Source organism: Podarcis liolepis (assembly GCF_965112155.1).
Source record: "Podarcis liolepis genome assembly, chromosome: 6".
NCBI classification, from domain to species: Eukaryota; Metazoa; Chordata; class Lepidosauria; order Squamata; family Lacertidae; genus Podarcis; species Podarcis liolepis.
In genome coordinates this window covers 98,250,767-98,268,496 of record NC_139559.1, presented here as the reverse complement: position 1 = coordinate 98,268,496, position 17,730 = coordinate 98,250,767, and the positions used below count along the sequence as shown (strand labels likewise).

Sequence of the window (17,730 nt, the reverse complement as noted above, 5' to 3'; positions counted from 1 at the left end):
GTTTAGAGAACATTGGATAGTTTGGAAAAAGTGGAAAGAAAAGTGTTTTTCTCCCTGTCTCCTAACACTAGAACTCCGGGACATCCAGCGAAGGATTCAGGACGGATAAAGCAAAGTCCTTCTTCATACAGCATTCAGAAACCAAAACACTCACTTCCGGTTTTTGATCGTTCGGGAGCCAGAACATTCGACTTCCAAGGCGTTTGGGAGCCGAGGTACGACTGTAATGATAATTGCATTCTGCCCCATATGTCTGTCTTTATTGATTTCTTTCCATCTTCTCCCATAGTTATCTTTATAGATGTTATGATTATTTACTGATAGCCACACTCCTAAGTCCTTCACATTCTTCTATATTTTCCAGCCAGTAATTTCCCTTACTGTAATTTGTTTTTGGCTTGATTATCCATATTCTTAACTAACATTTTGGTTTTATCTTTATATATTTTTCTGTGTTTTCATTGTCCCTCATTTCCCCACTTCTCATTTAAAAACGTGCACAGGGAGTCAGGGGGTCGCCGTGTCTTTGAATTCTATGTAGTGCCCACTTTGATCAGCAGAATCAGCACCACTAATTAGTGCCACATCAGACCCGTTTCCCATTTGTAAGTAAGGACTCCGTCATTGAGTGTGGCAACGCTTTGGAGCCTCTGCCTACTGAGAGCAAACAGGCACCTTCACCGTCCTCTTTTCGGCGCCTGCTAAAAGCGTTCCTGATTAGACAGGTGCACAGAAAGTTGAGGTAATTTTAATTATTTTGGTATGTTAACCTTTGTATCTTTTCACGTATATGTGTGAATTTTTATTGACTTTACTGTTTTATCTCTTGTGAACCACTTTGAGGGTGTGTGTTTTTATAATCAAGTGGTGTATAAATTTTATTAAATAAATAGGGTGAAGCAAGGGCTGCAGGTGCATATGGCTCATTGCTGTACAGCACTTGGAATGATAATAATTAAACAATTTAGTTGCTGGAATGATGCTAATAAAATTGCAAGTGTTATTTCTGACAGTGCTGATTGGGAGAAAGGCAAGGGAAGGTGTGAATGGCTCCTGGCCTTTATTGACCTGAAGCAGCTGCTGCAACACTAAGCAAGTTACGGTACATTACGATGCATTCATAAGAGGGTCTGCTGTGCAATAGAATGAGTAGCATGATCTTTTTTCTATACTTGGTTCTTTAAGTACTCCCAGTGGGCCCGCTTAATGGACCCCTTTATCTCCTAGAACTGATCTGGAAAAGGTAAAGAAAGGCAAACAGCAATATATGTCTGGTCTGGAGCAAAAGAAGCAGGCCAGGTCCCTGGGGAAAAGGAAGAGGCCCAGGAGCAGGAGACGGGCTTGGGATCCACTCAGTTAGAAGCAAACCTGGCACACAATTATGAATTAGCTTTTCTGGTCTTGAAGCATTTAAGCCTCTGCTACCTTTTCACTGGGTCTTAGATTCATAGAATCATAGAATGATAGAGTTGGAAGAGACCACAAGGGTCAAGCCTCTGCTTAAAGACCTCCAAAGGAGGAGACTCCACCACACTCCTTGGCAGCAAATTCCACTGTCAAACAGCTCTTACTGTCAGGAAGTTCTTCCTAATGTTTAGGTGGAATCTTCTTTCTTGTAGTTTGGATCCATTGCTCCGTGTCCGCTTCTCTGGAGCAGCAGAAAACAACCTTTCTCCCTCCTCTATGTGACATCCTTTTATATATTTGAACATGGCTATCATATCACCCCTTAACCTCCTCTTCTCCAGGCTAAACATGCCCAGCTTCCTTAACCGTTCCTCATAAGGCATCGTTTCCAGGCCTTTGACTATTTTGGTTGCCCTCCTCTGGACACGTTCCAGTTTGTCAGTGTCCTTCCTGAACTGTGGTGCCCAGAACTGGACACAGTACTCCAGGTGAGGTCTGACCAGAGCAGAATACAGTGGCACTATTACTTCCCTTGATCTAGATGCTATACTCCTATTGATGAGGCCCAGAATTGCATTGGCTGTTTTAGCTGCTGCGTCACACTGTTGGCTCATGTCAAGTTTGTGGTCAACCAAGATTCCTAGATCCTTTTCACATGTACTGCTCTCAAGCCAGGTGTCACCCATCTTGTATTTGTGCCTCTCATATTTTTTGCCCAAGTGAAATACTTTACATTTCTCCCTGTTAAAGTTCATCTTGTTTGTTTTGGCCCAGTTCTCTAATCTGTCAGATTCTATTACTTTATTCCAAGATATTGTCTACATTCACAGTCTCTATCAGTTCTTGATCCTGAGTCATCATCAATAAATATAAAGTAACTGCTTGTGCTGATTTTTGAGGCTTGCATTGCTAACCTATACATGTTTTTAAGGAATGAGATCCCACTGAGATGAATAGGTCTACATGTGTATTTATATGTGTGTGTGATTATACCACTTTATTCTAGGGAAGCTGTTATGTACTGAAGTTCTCACCCTGGGCCAGCAGGGGGATACTGTAGATAGTTATGCAAATGAAGGATTGAAAATGACGTTCAGTGATTGGATAGTTTGTATGCAAATGAAGGATCGAAAGTGACATTCAGTGATTGGATAGTTTTAGAAAGTTGTTACAGTAACAAGGTACTGGAGCTCTATATAAGCAGGCTGACTGAGCCCTTCAGTTCAGTTCTGTTCTGGCCTCTGAATAAAGAAGAGCTGTTTGAAGAATTGGCAGCCGATACAGGTGCTGCTGGAAGATCCTCAATCAGGAGGAGCGATGAAGCAGGAGCCGGGTCTTCCACAAACGCTGGAAGAGGGCAACGGCTTAACAGAAGCCTATACATTTTACTTTTCTGAAGAGGGCCTTGGGGATCTCCAGTGGGAATTTGCAGCACCCCATCAAAATGTACCTGGCACTATCATTGTTTTGGGCACCAGGCTCAGGGATTTTTGCTACTCAGGCCTTTGGTAGTTAAATTAATCTCTACTCTGGTGGGATAGGATTTGTCTTTCTTATTGTGGCATTGGATGAACATTTTAGGAATCTTGTATTGTACATTGCTTTGATTGATTTTATCTGTCTGTATTCTATCTTTTTTGTACAAAGCAATTAACAAATATAAACAACAACAGTGCAGGGAACAGCCATTATGGTGCCCCTGGCCCGATGTTTTTGAGTCAGGGATTATGAGAGTTATAAGCCAACAACTTCTGCAGGGTAACACATTGACTATCCTTGATGTAATGGCTCCATACAATTCAGTGAAAATAATTTAAATCACCTTTGAATTATTTTGCCCTGCTCGCAGTGTGAAACATACATTCTGTTATGAATGCTGAATTTCCCTCTTTTTTCATAGGGAGGACAGCTGGAGACAACAGACAAAGGCTGTCAGGCTTACACGACGGAGATGCAAGTGAATTCAGAGCCTGCAAATGATGCCTGCAACTTCAGAGAAGATAATTTCAGCGATTCCAGGTGTATATCTAATTGGATGGATGGATGATAATAAATCCAGCCCCCTGCTAGAAGCAGAATGAGACTATTTGCCTCCCTCAGGTCTGGTGCACTTTCAGAGAGGGCACTTCTCCCTCTGGCACCACACGGTGAACAAGTGGAAAGTTCTTTGGCAGCACCTTTAGAAGTGTTAACCTATGGCTGACAGTGGGAGTTAGTCACTCCTGGTGTCTACATTCTTGCTGGTTCTAGCTACAATCTGCATTATGAAGGTAAGAATCTTGTGTCCAGATTTCTGAACTTCAAAGAATCTTCAGGGTCCAAGTGAGGAAGAGGAGACTTTCACCATCCTTGTTGGCTCATGTCTTGGTGAGAATCTGCTACCCCAGCAAGGCAAAGCCTTGCTTTTCCAGTCCAGGAAGTGCGGCAAATCTTTCCAAAATCTCACTAGGATTCGGGACCCCAAGGAGCTACAGGCAATTTGGAATTCACACTCGTGTCCCCTTTGTGGCAAAAAGTTTTTCCGTGTGGCTAACTTGCAAGGTCAGAAGGTCGGTGGTTCAAATCCCCGCAACGGGGTGAGCTCCCGTTGCTCGGTCCCAGCTCCTGCCAACCTAGCAGTTCGAAAGCACATCAAAGTGCAAGTAGATAAATAGGTACCACTCTGGCGGGAAGGTAAACGCTGTTTCCGTGCGCTGCTCTGGTTCGCCAGAAGCGGCTTAGTCATGCTGGCCACATGACCTGGAAGCTGTACGCCGGCTCTTTCGGCCAATAAAGTGAGATGAGCGCCGCAACCCCAGAGTCGTCCGTGACTGGACCTAATGGTCAGGGGTCCCTTTACCTTTAAACTTGCGAGTGCATAGATTGACCCATTCCACAGAGAGGCCACACAAGTGCCCAGTATGCAATAAAGGCTTCTTCTGCACTGCTGATGTTTGGCAGCACAAGATCAAGCGCTCCAGTGTTGTTTTGGGAAGTGCTGATACACTGGTCTGTGGTGCAACAGAATTTGGATAGTAGCTGGCATCCTGAGCAGCCAGGCTATGCTGCCAAAGGCCCTGGATACTGGGGAGAAACCCTATTCTTGCCCCTACTGCAGCCTGTCCTTTGCAGAATCGGGAACTTTAAAGAGGCATGAACGGATTCATCAAGTTGTCCAAACACAGCATTCATCATGCTGAGTTTATCACTGTTTTAACTGCCTACAGCATGGGTAGGCAAACTAAGGCCCGGGGGCTGGATCCGGCCCAATCGCCTTCTAAATCCGGCCCGCAGATGGTCCGGGAATCAGCGTGTTTTTACATGAGTAGAGTAGAATGTGTGCTTTTCTTTAAAATGCATCTCTGGGTTATTTGTGGGGCATAGGAATTCGTTCTTTCCCTCCCCCAATATATAGTCCGGCCCCCCATAAGGTCTTAGGGACAGTGGACCGGCCCTCTGCTGAAAAAGTTTGCTGACCCGTGGCCTACAGATCTGGAGCTCTAATCTGGAAGAAGATGAAATGTTATTGGTATTGTCAGTCAAGTATAATTCCAAGTTTGGTAGGCTTGTTATTATGGTTGTCTTGAAAATGCTGGTTTTACTGGTTTTTTCATTGCTCCACTCTCCAACTGTGGCACCGACCCCCACCCAATATGTTTTTATATTGTTGTAAGCTGCTGTGATAGGTTTTTACAATACAGTGATCTCTCTCTCTCTCTCTCCCTCTCTCTCTCTCTCTCAGGATGCCACGGCATATAGAAAGAGTCTGGTGTTTCTGTTCCTTGTGTAAATTTCAAATCATGGTAGTTGTCTCCACTACAGCTACAGTCTGTCAGGATTTGTGCCATCTAGCCAATGTATGATATTGGGATGTTGTCCAGTGAGTTAATGATAACCAGGCAAGCTTTATAGTCATAGTAAAAACTAGTTCTGCTTATAATACGTTAGATTTTTTGTCATAAAAAAAATTCAGCAACATTAGTTTTGGGCAACAGCTAATAATTTCTTAATAAATGTTAATCATTTCTTCCCCCACCCTCAACTTTTTATTCCCATTTTACAGCTGTGTTACATAACCACCAGCAACAACAGCAAAACAAAACAAAACACAAAAACAACAAAAAACAACAACAACAACAAAAAAAAAACTACAATTCCCCACTCTGGAGATATCCTCATTTGTGATAATAGCAATTCCCACACAAGTAAGACAGTCATTTCTATAAATTGTTTTCATGAAATCCATATGTTAGTATAAACCCCAGGGCAGCTTTTTTCAACCTCGGGTCCCCAGATGTTGTTGGACTACAATTCCCATCATCGTCAGCCAGCCTGGCCAGTGATTGGGGTGATGGGAGTTGTAGTTGAATTACATCTGTGGACCCAGGGGTGAGGAAGGCTGGCCCAGGGACTGACTGGTCCTCGACTTTCTGGTGCATTTGTAAAAGACATGTCAATCATTTGTGCCAAGATTAAACTCCAGAAATTATTAAATGAATGTACAATCCTACAGTTAATGATAGTACGTGCCAGTTTCCCCACAAACTCTCCAGCAGGTGGGCGAAAACATTTTTGATATCTGGAATGGAGTTTGATGTCATCCCAGAGCTACAAATTCTCAGAGTTGCCTGAGAAGAAGGATTGATTGTGAAACCCTTCTGGGAATTGTAGCTCTGTGGGGGGGGGAGCAGGGTCATCCTAACAACTTCCAGGACCCTTAACTACACTTACACTATACTTACAAAGAACTCACATTTTTGCAGTGAATAATGTAACTGTTTTTAACCTAAAATAAAAACACTAATAGATGCTAATTCTTCACCATCTCTATCAGTTTCAGAAAGTAACAGCAGATGGCAGTGTTGTAACACCAAATGACCAGAAATCCCAATGGATAAAAATAAAGTAGGAATCCATGTGAGATGGGCGCATTGCAGGCACATCCATGCAAACCAGCTTAGTAGTGCATTCTTCTCGGTGGCTCCTGCAGCAACATCTGCACAGGCGGGCCAGAGAAAGGAGGTCCTGGTTTATATGGAGATCAAGTTCCTACTTTACATCTAAAGCAACGCACCTTCATAATTTAAAGGTTTGTCATCCCATAAACATCAGTCTAGGCCAGAATTCTCAACCATGCCTGTTGCCAGAAGTCTTTATCTCACCTACCCAAGGTGATTTTACCTGAAGAAGTCAGGCTAGAATCTTCACTGTTAGGCACAGATCAATATTTTGGAGCAAAGCAGCCACTGAATGCCTATGTGGAGAGAAGGGGGTGTGCTATTATTATCTGTGTCTGTTGCAAGCAAAATATTCCTTAACTAGCCTATATAACCACCATGTTACCTAGCTCTTTGACTAAAGAGCACCGCTGTGTGTGTTCTGTACGTTAAAAACAATTTCCCTTGTTTTGCATTTTTTTTTTACTCCTCCTGTGTAATTTGGAGTGTGCTTCTTGTCACAGGGAGGGGCACCCTCAACCACTGAGTATCTGGCACCTAAGATTTCAGGAAAGCATTTTCTGCACACTTTCAAGCAAGGAGCACTCTGTAAGGGCTAGAAACTTGCTTTTAAATTTTTTTAAAGGCAAACCTTGAGATCTCCCAGGAAATGTTAATCCTGTGCCCTTCAACAGATTCCATAGTTTTTTTGTGCTCTGGGCATGGTATAGACACAGCCTTGAGGACTGGGGGAGGGGCAGGGAGAAGATGCAGGTACAGCCACACACATGCAGTGCTAGGGAAGCAACCCCAGCACTTGCAGCATAATCCTGTATGTGTATCTCTGTGCAAAGAAGTAAACTGCACTGTGTTCACTGGGCCTTCCTCCCAGAAACGTGTGCAGCCTGTCTCTGCCGGTTTGCGGATATTGCTCTTGTGGCTGGCTGGTGACCTGAGTGATCAGTGGGAGAGCCGGGCATTTTAAATGCAGGTGTATGAAGAGCTGACTTGGAAAATTGCTGCCTCTGTTGTCCAGAAGGACTTTGTGTGCTTGGATCCCTTTATCTGATCCCCTCCTCCACCCGCCCACACCTTTTATGTAATGGTTCTATTGTGTCTTTTATCAGGCGATGTTGCTGAGCTGATGGAATTACTTGAGGAAAAGACTTGAGGAAGACACAGCTGTTCTTCAGTGGAATTCTTCAGCTGAGAGTCAGGGAGAAAGGGGTTTGCGTGTGTTAAAGATTTCCCTGCAAATACTGTGGCCAAATAGGTTTATAGCTCTTCTTATCTTCTTACTCTTTCCTTCGCCCAGATAAACACACCTCCATCCAGCTGGGCCAGTAATGTGCTTTGTCAGCAATGGCAATTCATTTCATCACTGGGAAAACTAACAGCCACAAATCTCTGCGTACTTCACAGGCTTCTCTCTTAGGATCAAAGCCCCATCTATGCTGTTTAAAATAGTACCATGCTTGCTTAAACAGCCATGGCTTCCAGCAAGGAATTCTGAAAGCTGTGGCTTGTTAAGGGTGCGGAGAGATCTGAGGAGACCCCTATTCTCAGAGAGCTACGGTTCCCAGAGCGGTTTAGCAATCATTCTAATTCCTCTTCACAGGGAGCTCTGAGAATTGTAGCTCTGTGAGAGGAATCGGGGGGCCTCATAGTCCAGCCCCCTGCAAGGTAGGAATCTCAGCTAAAGCCTCTGGGACAGAGGGCCATCCAACTTCTGCTTGAAAACCTCCAAGGAAGGAGAGTCCACCACCTCCCAAGGGAGACTGTTCCACCTCATAACAACTCTCAGCACCCTTAACAAACTCCAGTTCTCAGAATTATTTGGGGGAAGCCATGACTATTGAAAGTGGTGTCGTAGTGCTTTAAATGTATGGTGTGAACACGGCACTGTTCTGGGATTCTAGGGGAGACATTCTGCAATTCAAGGATAATGAATGAGCAAATAAATCACATACATCTTTGCAGGTCTAACAGTTGTTTAAGGTACAATGAGTGCTTTTTACAGAAATGCTGGCCATGTGATGTACATACTGCCTGAGTTATGGGCCTGTTGCAATAGATCCATTGGTACCTGTGAAGTTGTGGCTGAACATATCAGACGACACAGCGATTCTTCAAACAGCTCTTGTTTCTTCACAGGCCAGAACAGAACTGAACTGAACTGAAGGGTTCAGCCAGCCTGCTTATATAGAGCTCCACTACCACGCAACAGTAACCATTTTCTGTAACTATCCAATCACTGAACATCACTTTCGATCCCTTATTTGCATATGTGGACCTGAACTGCCTACAGTATCCCCCTGCTGGCCCAGGGTGAGAACTTCAGTACATAACAGTACCCACTGTCTGTGGGCTTGGCTGCTGTCGTTTGGGGTGCTTCAGTGGTGAGAGGTTATGGCAACCCCCTCTTGCTGTTCAGGAGTTTTTAGGAGTAGAGGTGTTGGGAGATGGTAAGCCAAACTGTTTCTTGGTTGGTCCAGGCTTCAAGGCCCTGTCCTGACCTCTGCTTGCCAATCTTGCATGCAGTGGTGCCTTTTCAACTGGAGAAAATGCACTAGATTATTTTTCCAGCTGTCTTATTCCAATCATTTATAGTGGGTGATAGAAACTGGTCCACTGCCCTTTGGAGTTGGGGAGAAGCTTTTCTTTCTTTCTTGGAGACAAGCCAGTTTATAGTTTTCCTGCAAACTGGATTTCCCTGGTCTGTTCTTTGTGATGTCAGCACTTCAGAGCAGCAGCGAGTCAGCTCTGATCTCTTGCTCATTTGGACACAGTCCAAGATGATGGCACCATCCTGTACCTTACACTGTAGCCTTTACATTTGCTTTTTAAAAAATCTAGAATTTTTTTTTGCAGACTACCAAATGATACAAGGATAGACTGCTATGGGCTTCATTCTAGTACATGCAGTTAGCCCTCAACTTAAGTGGGGATTGCATTCTGGGGATCGCGCCTAAAACCAAAATCACATACCGTCAAAACATATTGGGTGAAATAGAGGGTGGGATGGCCAAAGTCTTTTCCCCATGCCTGCCCCCTTTTCTGCCCCACCCTTTAATTATTCAAAAATCTTTTTGCCAAGTGCGTAAAGCTGAATGCACACATGTTGAATGCATCTACGTCGCAGGCTTGCTGTATCCAGCTGCTGCCTTACATGCACTCTATGCTGTAATAAGGAAACCTCTGCAAGCTTATTATTCATTTTAATTTATCCTGGCCATGCTAATCATGGGGAAGGGGGTGCAAGGAACCTTGCAAGAAACTGAAGGGCCCCCACCGCCCCCCACTCTCAGCCCCTGACATCTTATTGAGCCCCTGGTCTTGCCTTCCAATATTTCATCCTCAGGCATGCGTTCTCAGCCACAAGGGCTAGCTAGACACTGCTTTTTTTAAAAAATGAAGGGAAGTTGAGATTCTGCAGCTGAGGTTTTCTGTCATGTGCTAGTTCAGTTTTGTCATGGTTCCTTGTAATGCCTTGTCTGTTTTTATGCTATGTCTCCAGCTCTTTATTTTTTTTTGTAAGTCAGAGATCCCCCCTTTTTTGTATTGACTAACAAATTAGTTAAATAAATGACTCTCAAGGGGCTGAATTCTGCACCAAAATACCAGATTCCTTTTCCTTTGCTATCGTGAAATTGCTTAGCACAAACCGATCTATGTGTCATGTTTTATGGTCTCTTTCACTCTAAACTTTTGGAAGAAAAAATAAGCTGTTCCAGAACTAAAGTGCTTCATCTCTTTCTTTGTAAGAGCCTAATCTCTCTTCATCCAGAAAGATATAGAAGATGGGTAGCAATTATTTTGTAAGAATTTCAGCAGCATATTCATGAGACGCAGCTGCTTGCTCGTGAGAATCAAGCTCTGTGATTAATATTCTGAAGAGGTAGAAGGCTAATTCATTTCAGTATAATTTTGCATTTGTGGCACTGAGCCTTTCCAACGTTGTACAAAGCCATTTCTTTACCACGCAGCAAGAGGTTATTTTCCTTAAAACATTCAAAGCATATGCTCTGAATGTGGAGATTTTGTTGGAGAATGGGTTTGCCTGCCATTGCAAATAAGGTAAAGGTAAAGGACTCCCGGACGGTGAAGTCCAGTCAAAGGCGACTATGGGGTGCAGCGCTCATCTCACTTTCAGGCTGAGGGAACCGGCGTTTGTCCACAGGCAGCTTTCTGGGTCATGTGGCCAGCAGGACTAATCTGCTTCTGGCGCAACGGGACACCATGACGGAAGCCAGAGCGCACAGAAACACTGTTTACCTTCCCACTGCAGCGGTACTTGTTTATCTACGAGCACTGGTAGGCTTTCGAACTGCTAAGCTGGCAGGAGCTGGGGCAGAGCAATGGGAGCTCACTGCATTGTGTGGATTCGAACTGCCAACCTTCCAGGCAGCAAGCCCAAAGGGCTCAGTGGTTTAGACCACAGTGCCACCCGCTCCCATCGTTGCAGATAAACGATATGGTAGATTTTCTTTTGAAGAGGATGTGTGCTACACAGCTAGGTACAACCATCTGTCATTCTCCTATAGTTTAATCTTCATTTGTTTAAGACGTGTGTATGTGCACTGTGGTTTTGACAATTTGGCCTGTGTTAGAAGGTCTATAGCTCAGTGACAGAGAACAATCCCCAAGAACCGGTTGCCTGCTTTTCAGTTTTAGCTACTGCTGTTTCTCTTCCTGCCTATCTCTCTTTTTCATCATTGTTGTGAAAAACACTACTTACTTTGATTCCTCTTTTACCTCTTCTGTGCATTGCCATCATTCACTACTTCCACAGGAACAAACTCTTTGAAAGGCTCTGCTGCTTCCCAACTCATTTCTCCCATGAAGGAGTAAGCAGTTTCCCAAACCACACAGATGATTGGCGGGGCTAAGATACAGTCCACACCCACACTTTAAAGCACTATCATTAAAAGGTAAAGGGACCCCTGACTGTTAGGTCCAGTCATGGCCGACTCTGGGGTTACGGCACTCATCTTGCTTTACTGACTGAGGGAGCCGGCGTACAGCTTCCGGGTCATGTGGCCAGCAGGACTAAGCCGCTTCTGGTGAACCTGAGCAGCGCACGGAAATGCCGTTTGCCTTCCCGCCGGAGTGGTACCTATTTATCTACTTGCACTTTGACGTGCTTTTGAACTGCTAGGTTGGCAGGAACAGGGACCGAACAACGGGAGTTCACCCCGTCATGGGGATTCGAACCGCCGACCTTCTGATCAGCAAGCCCTAGGCTCTGTGGTTTAACCCACAGTGCCACCCTGGTCCCTTTAAAGCACTATCATTAGACCACGCTAAAGAGACATGGCTTCCCACAAAGAGTCCTGGGAACTGTAGTTTGTTAAGGGTGATGAGAGGTCTAAGGACACCCTCCCCTCAGAGCTACAGAGTGGTTTACCAATTCTTTCCCCCAGGGAACTCTGGGAATTGTAGTTCAACATGTTGGTTGAACACACAAAAAGACATTTTGTGATCAAATGCTAATTATGACAATCAGGGCTTTTTTCCAGGCAGAACTCTCCAGAACTCAGTTTTGGTACCTCTCAGGTGGGTGTCTTTGCCAATATAAGACAAGGAGGGAGGCGGTCCTTGTGAGTTCCAGCACCTCTTTGTCTAGAAAAATAGTACTGATGACGATCACAGACTTACTTCTGGTGTTGTTTGAAGGAGGCGTAACCATTCTGGCCTGCTCTGAAAGCATTAGACTACCTTGAACATGAAATCCATGTTCCATAACAAGTGCAAGATGACCAATGCACTCCAACAGCTAAGTACAAGCTGCCTGGTCCTCTGGTGTGACGCACAATGAAGAGCTTCATCTTCCCTGTCGTTCTTCCTCTGATTTCCCCCTGGGCTTTTCTCTCCATCTCTCTCAGCCACTCTCCTGTTGCAGTTACATAAGCAGCCATTACTACCAAAAACAGACAATGACTGCCCCAACAAGGGTCCACCACCACGAAAGAGCTGCTCACTTTGAGACGCGGCTCTGTTCAGAACTTGGCTCCTGGCTCAGGGGAGGCTGTGCTAGACAAAGGAGGGAAAGTTTATACTTTCCCATGTTCAGTGGAATTGGGATGGGGTGGAGGGGAGGCAGCGACAGCCCATGGTCATTGCTTGCTCTGTTAGATAGCAACTTTGTTTGCCAAGAAGGAGAGAATAACCCTTCTGCATCAGGGGATGTCAAAACTGGCCTTGTTCAGGAGTTGGAAAGGTGAGAGGCAGAACATTCCCATTTGCTTTACAGCTCGCCCGCCCTCTTTGTCCAAAGGACAAAGGCCTTTTACTGTTTCTGCCTCACTTACACCACAAGGTCTTGGCAAAAAAAGAAGCTGTTTTTCCCATCAAAGCCAGCAGAGGTTGTCTCTTAGCTGTTGTCTGGCTGGTTGAAATGTATTTCCATCAACACTGCTGTGAAGTAGGAGGTTTGCTGCTATCACATATAATAGATGTACAGGTAAAGTAAGGGCACACGCTCTCAGACACACAGACACCATTGTGAGGGTATTTTAATGACACACAAAAAGTGAGCTGAAGCAGGGTATAATAATCTCTGATTTCTGTGTTTGTTCGGCCACTTTCATGCCCCTGGAGAATAGAAGGGGAGGAGGAAGACGACAGCAACGCAGGATTCCTGCACTCATGAACTCCTCTTATTGTTGATGTTTTTAGCGGGAGGGAAGGAACAGAAAACAAGCCTTGTTTCAAACATGAAGTCTCATGCTGAAGAATCTCCAGGCTATCGGATTATTTCTTTTAAGTCAGTGATGGGGTCCAAAGTCCAGAAAGCCTCCAAATGACCATCCATGGAGCCAGATGATGGAGACCCCCTCAGTACCTGTCTGGCACCTAGACTTGGCACACCAGGGTCAGTGCTAATCACTGCTCTGTCATTTCTTACTTTTGAAAACGTTTTCTTGTCAGAAGGCAGCAGGCTAGGCATGTACACAGTTGCAGATGCTGCCATTATTATTATTATTATTATTATTATTATTATTATTATTATTATTATACAATGTATTGCCCTTTTCTACAACAAAGGACTGCAGAAGCAAACCCTGCATTATTCCCAGAGTTGTGATGGCGCTAGGATTTTAAGTGAGATTTTAAGTGCAAAATGGCAGATCCTTAGAGTGTGACTGGAAAACTGTTGGTGGCTGGTGGGGAGGTGGGGTGAATATGCTGTAAAATATCAGGACTATGGAAGCAGTTATAAAACATGGAGTGGGGGAAGAGAAGAAAAATGTTAGCTTGTTGTAGCTGGCATCCATCTGTCTCAGGAGACAATGGAGGAGTGTCCCTTTGGGGATGAAGTCGAACTGTTGGAAGCTCCTGCTGTGGCTGCAGAGACTGATACAGGAGAGACATGTTTTGTTGCAGCCGGGGCAGATGAAGGCACTCGCTTGTGCTGATGCAGATGCACTGCAGCGTTTCTTCTCTTGGCGCTTCTCCCAGCGGTCATTCATCCTCTGGCCACTTCTGTGGCTACACAACCTGTCTTTCTCCAGTTACTACGCTCTGCAACTGAAGGGTCTAAACTTACATAGCTGCACCACTGCAAAAAAATACAGAATTTTAAAATAGAGTCCAAAACAGTCCCCTTTCTGCTGCTCTCTTCTGAGGTAAATAAAAAGGAAGGGGAAGCCATAGGTAATGATATTGCTACTGCATTCAAAATCCCACTCTGCCCCAGTTTACAGCTGGAGCTTCCACTGGCTGTGCTGATTTCGCATTTCTGACGTCTCAGCAGAGCAAGCGAGGAGGCAGAAATGCTGTTTATCCCCTTGGAAAGAAATAGGTAGTCATCTGTTTTCTGTGCTGTATTCTGGACAGAATTCCCCCCTTCTATTCACAAGCCAGAGAAAGGCTTTTGGAATGATTTATATGCCTTATGATTGACTTGTGACTAGAGACATTTATAGATCCAGTTTGTGTCCTGCCCATTCTCTAAAGCATCCAAGATGGTTATCTTACCTCACAAGAGCTCTTTGAAGAAAACCAAGCTAACAGTGACTGACCTTCTGAACATCATGGCTAAGAAAGGATTTATTTGTTTAGAAAAAAAATCTATATCACTTTTTGGCTCTAAAAAACCCCCCTCAGTTTAAGGCCCACGCCACCGCACCACAGTGTGTGTGATTCTGTGTGTGTGTGTGGAGAGAGAGAGAGAGAGAGAGAGAGAGAGAGAGAGCGCTTTATTTATTTTGCATGCTTCTATTGCCCACTTTGAATGTCTCCATTGGGAGAGGAAAATGTGGGTTACACGTTTTGTTATTCATGCATATAAATTATTTCCACTGCATGAATATAATCTGAATGTAGTTTACTTTGCTAATGAGCTTTAAAAAAAGGATTTTATTATTTTTTATGTTTGTCAGGAGTTACACCAGAATATATGGCAGGAATAAATATTCAAAAAAAATCCTTGAAGGCGATCTGGAACCAGCCAACACCTACCATGGGAATGTCGTTTCCTTGGTAGTCTCTCAGGTGTACGCGGTGAGAGTTGAGTTGCCTTTTGGACACTCTGGGTACCAGTCTTTTGATGGTGCTCCAGGACACGATGGACAGAGCAGACCCGGTGTCGATCTCCATGTCACATGGAGCTCTTTCAATGAGCACCGTGACGTTCAGCTTGCGTCGCGTAGGCGAGTCAGTTTGGCCAATCGTGGTTCCATACGGGCAGCGGCAGTTGGTGAGAGCGAAACAGCTTTCCTTGGCAGACTGGAATGAAGTCTTGGACTTGCGAGTTGGTGAAGGGGGGGTGTCAGACGGAGCCGATCGGCAGACCTTAGCGATGTAGCCCCTTCTGGAACACTTCCTACAGGTGGCGTCTCTGAATCGACACTTGGCATGGGAATGGTTGCCTCCGCAGCCGGCACATTCCGGTTGGCCCTTGGACTTCTGTTGGAACTCCCCGCGCTCCCGCTTTGTCTGGTGCACGTCATCGTCTTCACTGGAGGATGCCTCATCACTGCTGGCCTCAAGCCGCTTCTGGCGAACCAGAGCAGCGCATGGAAATGCCATTTACCTTCCCGCCAGAGCTGTACCTATTTATCTACTTGCACTTTGAGGTGCTTTCGAACTGCCAGGTTGGCAGGAGCTGGGACCGAGCAACGGGAGCTCACCCCGTCATGGGGATTCGAACCGCCGACCTTCTGATCGGCAAGTCCTAAGCTCTGTGGTTTAACCCACAGTTATATACTGGCAAAAGAAAGTTGCTCAATTAAAGAGCTTTTGGTGCACTTGTGTGGTGAGAAAAGTGAAGGGAAATTGCACTGGAAAGTGCAATTTTTCCAGGGAAGTCCCTGATTTAGAGAAGCCATCCCGGTTTCTGATTTGATCCCGGAATGCCCCACTTTTACTTAGGATGTCCCTCTTTTCATTGGAGAAATGTTGGAGGGTATGGAGTTATCTGACACCCGAGCCATCTGAAGGCACTCTTGTGCAGGGAAGGTTTTTTACTGTTTAATGGTTTCTTATGTTTTTGTATATGTTGGTAGCTGCCTGGAGTGGCTGGGGCAACCCAGTAATATGTGTGGGATATAAATAGTAAAATTATCATTATGGAATGGGACGTCCCTATTTTCATTGGAGAAATATTGGAGGGTATGGAATAATAGTGGCATTAGAGGTCGCATGGCTACAGAAACAAATCAGAATTAATACTCAGTAAACAGCCATGTAATATAACCTCTGCACACATTTTGTGCAGGCAAATCAGAATGAATGTTCAATAAACAGGTCATCTGGCAGACTTATTTGTGTGAGCTGGGTGTGTGGAATGTAAGTCTGCACACAGAGCCAGCTTGCTATACTGCGCATTTCAAGGCTGCCAAGCCTGATTTTTGTTCCAGGAAGTGAATATGGACACACTGGTCTATTTAAGAGGAGGAAAATACATTCTGAATGTGGTTAGGAAAGTTTAGATATGAGATATAAAATGATATTTAGGATTTTGTTAAAAAAATATTTGTGCTTCTAAGAAGCCAAAACAAGGCTGTAATAATTTCTCCTGTTGCAGATTAACTCTTGTGCTGAGCACCAACTTCCTTACTTTTGGGTGAAAAAGAGAAACAAGTTCAGCCAAGGCACATTCCAAGATCTGTTCTAGACCAAACATGGACCTGAGTCTAAGCAGAAGCCTTGATGCTTGAAACAACGATTTTTAATACACTTGATAATGCTCAGTAATGTAGTCAGGCCTAGTCCAGTCATAAAATGTGAGAGGAAAAATATGAAAAGAGCACCAAGGGGCTGAATGGCTATTAAGCACCAATAACCAATGGATTAAAAGGTTATCAAATGGAGCACTCATTTCTACATGTCCTAATGGGTGTCTGACCCGTTAAAGGCCAAATGCCATTTTAATATTTGTATTACTTTCTGATTTGATTACTTTTTGTGCCATATAGTGCAACATAGTTCTTAATCTTAACTCTTTTTCTGAGCATTGTTAAGGATGAGGTAAAACTAAGCTTTTTGTGTCAGGCCTAGGCTTCTGAGAGCCCGGATAATTTCATTGCCTACATCCAAAACAGCAGGAGTTTGGGAGCAAGGATAGAATCTGCTTGCTGACGTCAGGGACCCTGAGCTTCAAGGTTTCTTTCAAGGAATGCCCCCCCCCCCCCGTCTACAGAAGCGACAGGCAGAGTCGCCCCAGCATTCCTAATGCCTGAGGAAGTCTCTGATGATCCCACTGAGGTCGCTGCCTCACCCCCCACCCTAAGTAGGAAAGGCTAGGATACCACATGCACTTTGTTTTTGTTTTTTTTAATATATCTTTATTAATTTAAAATAAATACATTTATGAAAAACAGATGTACATACAATTAAACAAACATACAATCAAACAGAATAACAGAAAAATCAAACAAACCACCACACTATAAGATATAAAAAGATTAATAGAATTATCCTCATATATACTCCTGGTATTGAACACAATTATAAAATTTATAGAAAAGAAATTTAAAACTGACTTCCCATTCATCTCAAAGTACTTTGTCTATCTATTACTTTATACCGCACAGTTACCTATTTCTTATTTAATTTCTTTTTACCTCCCTACAAACTTTTATTTATACAATACAGGGATCAGTCTAATATATAAATGATAATATATATGAAGAACTTAAAAAATTATTTAAATTAACATTCAAAAAGAGGCCAGAAATATTTTTATTAAGCATTTTGCCAAAAGAAATAGGGAAACGGAAAAGAACATAGTTTATGTACAGAATAACGGCGGCCAGAATTTTAGTAGCAAGAAATTGGAAAAACACAAGAATACCCAACACGGAAGATTGGCAAATCCTAATGGTAGAATATCTGCAGGTAGCGAAAGCGAAAGGAAGAGTAAGAGGCCAACCAAAACAAAAAGTCTATAAGGATTGGGGAA

The 17,730-nt window shown here is 44.0% G+C and overlaps 1 long non-coding RNA gene across 1 annotated transcript; it reads left to right on the top strand.

The window, feature by feature from the left end:
* Nucleotides 1-5,530: 5,530 nt before the first annotated feature.
* On the top strand, nt 5,531-16,326 carry LOC310708676. The gene is made up of 3 exons (XR_014527149.1): nt 5,531-6,475; nt 7,451-7,550; nt 14,708-16,326. It is a non-coding gene; the product is annotated as an uncharacterized lncRNA (long non-coding RNA).
* Nucleotides 16,327-17,730: the final 1,404 nt, after the last annotated feature.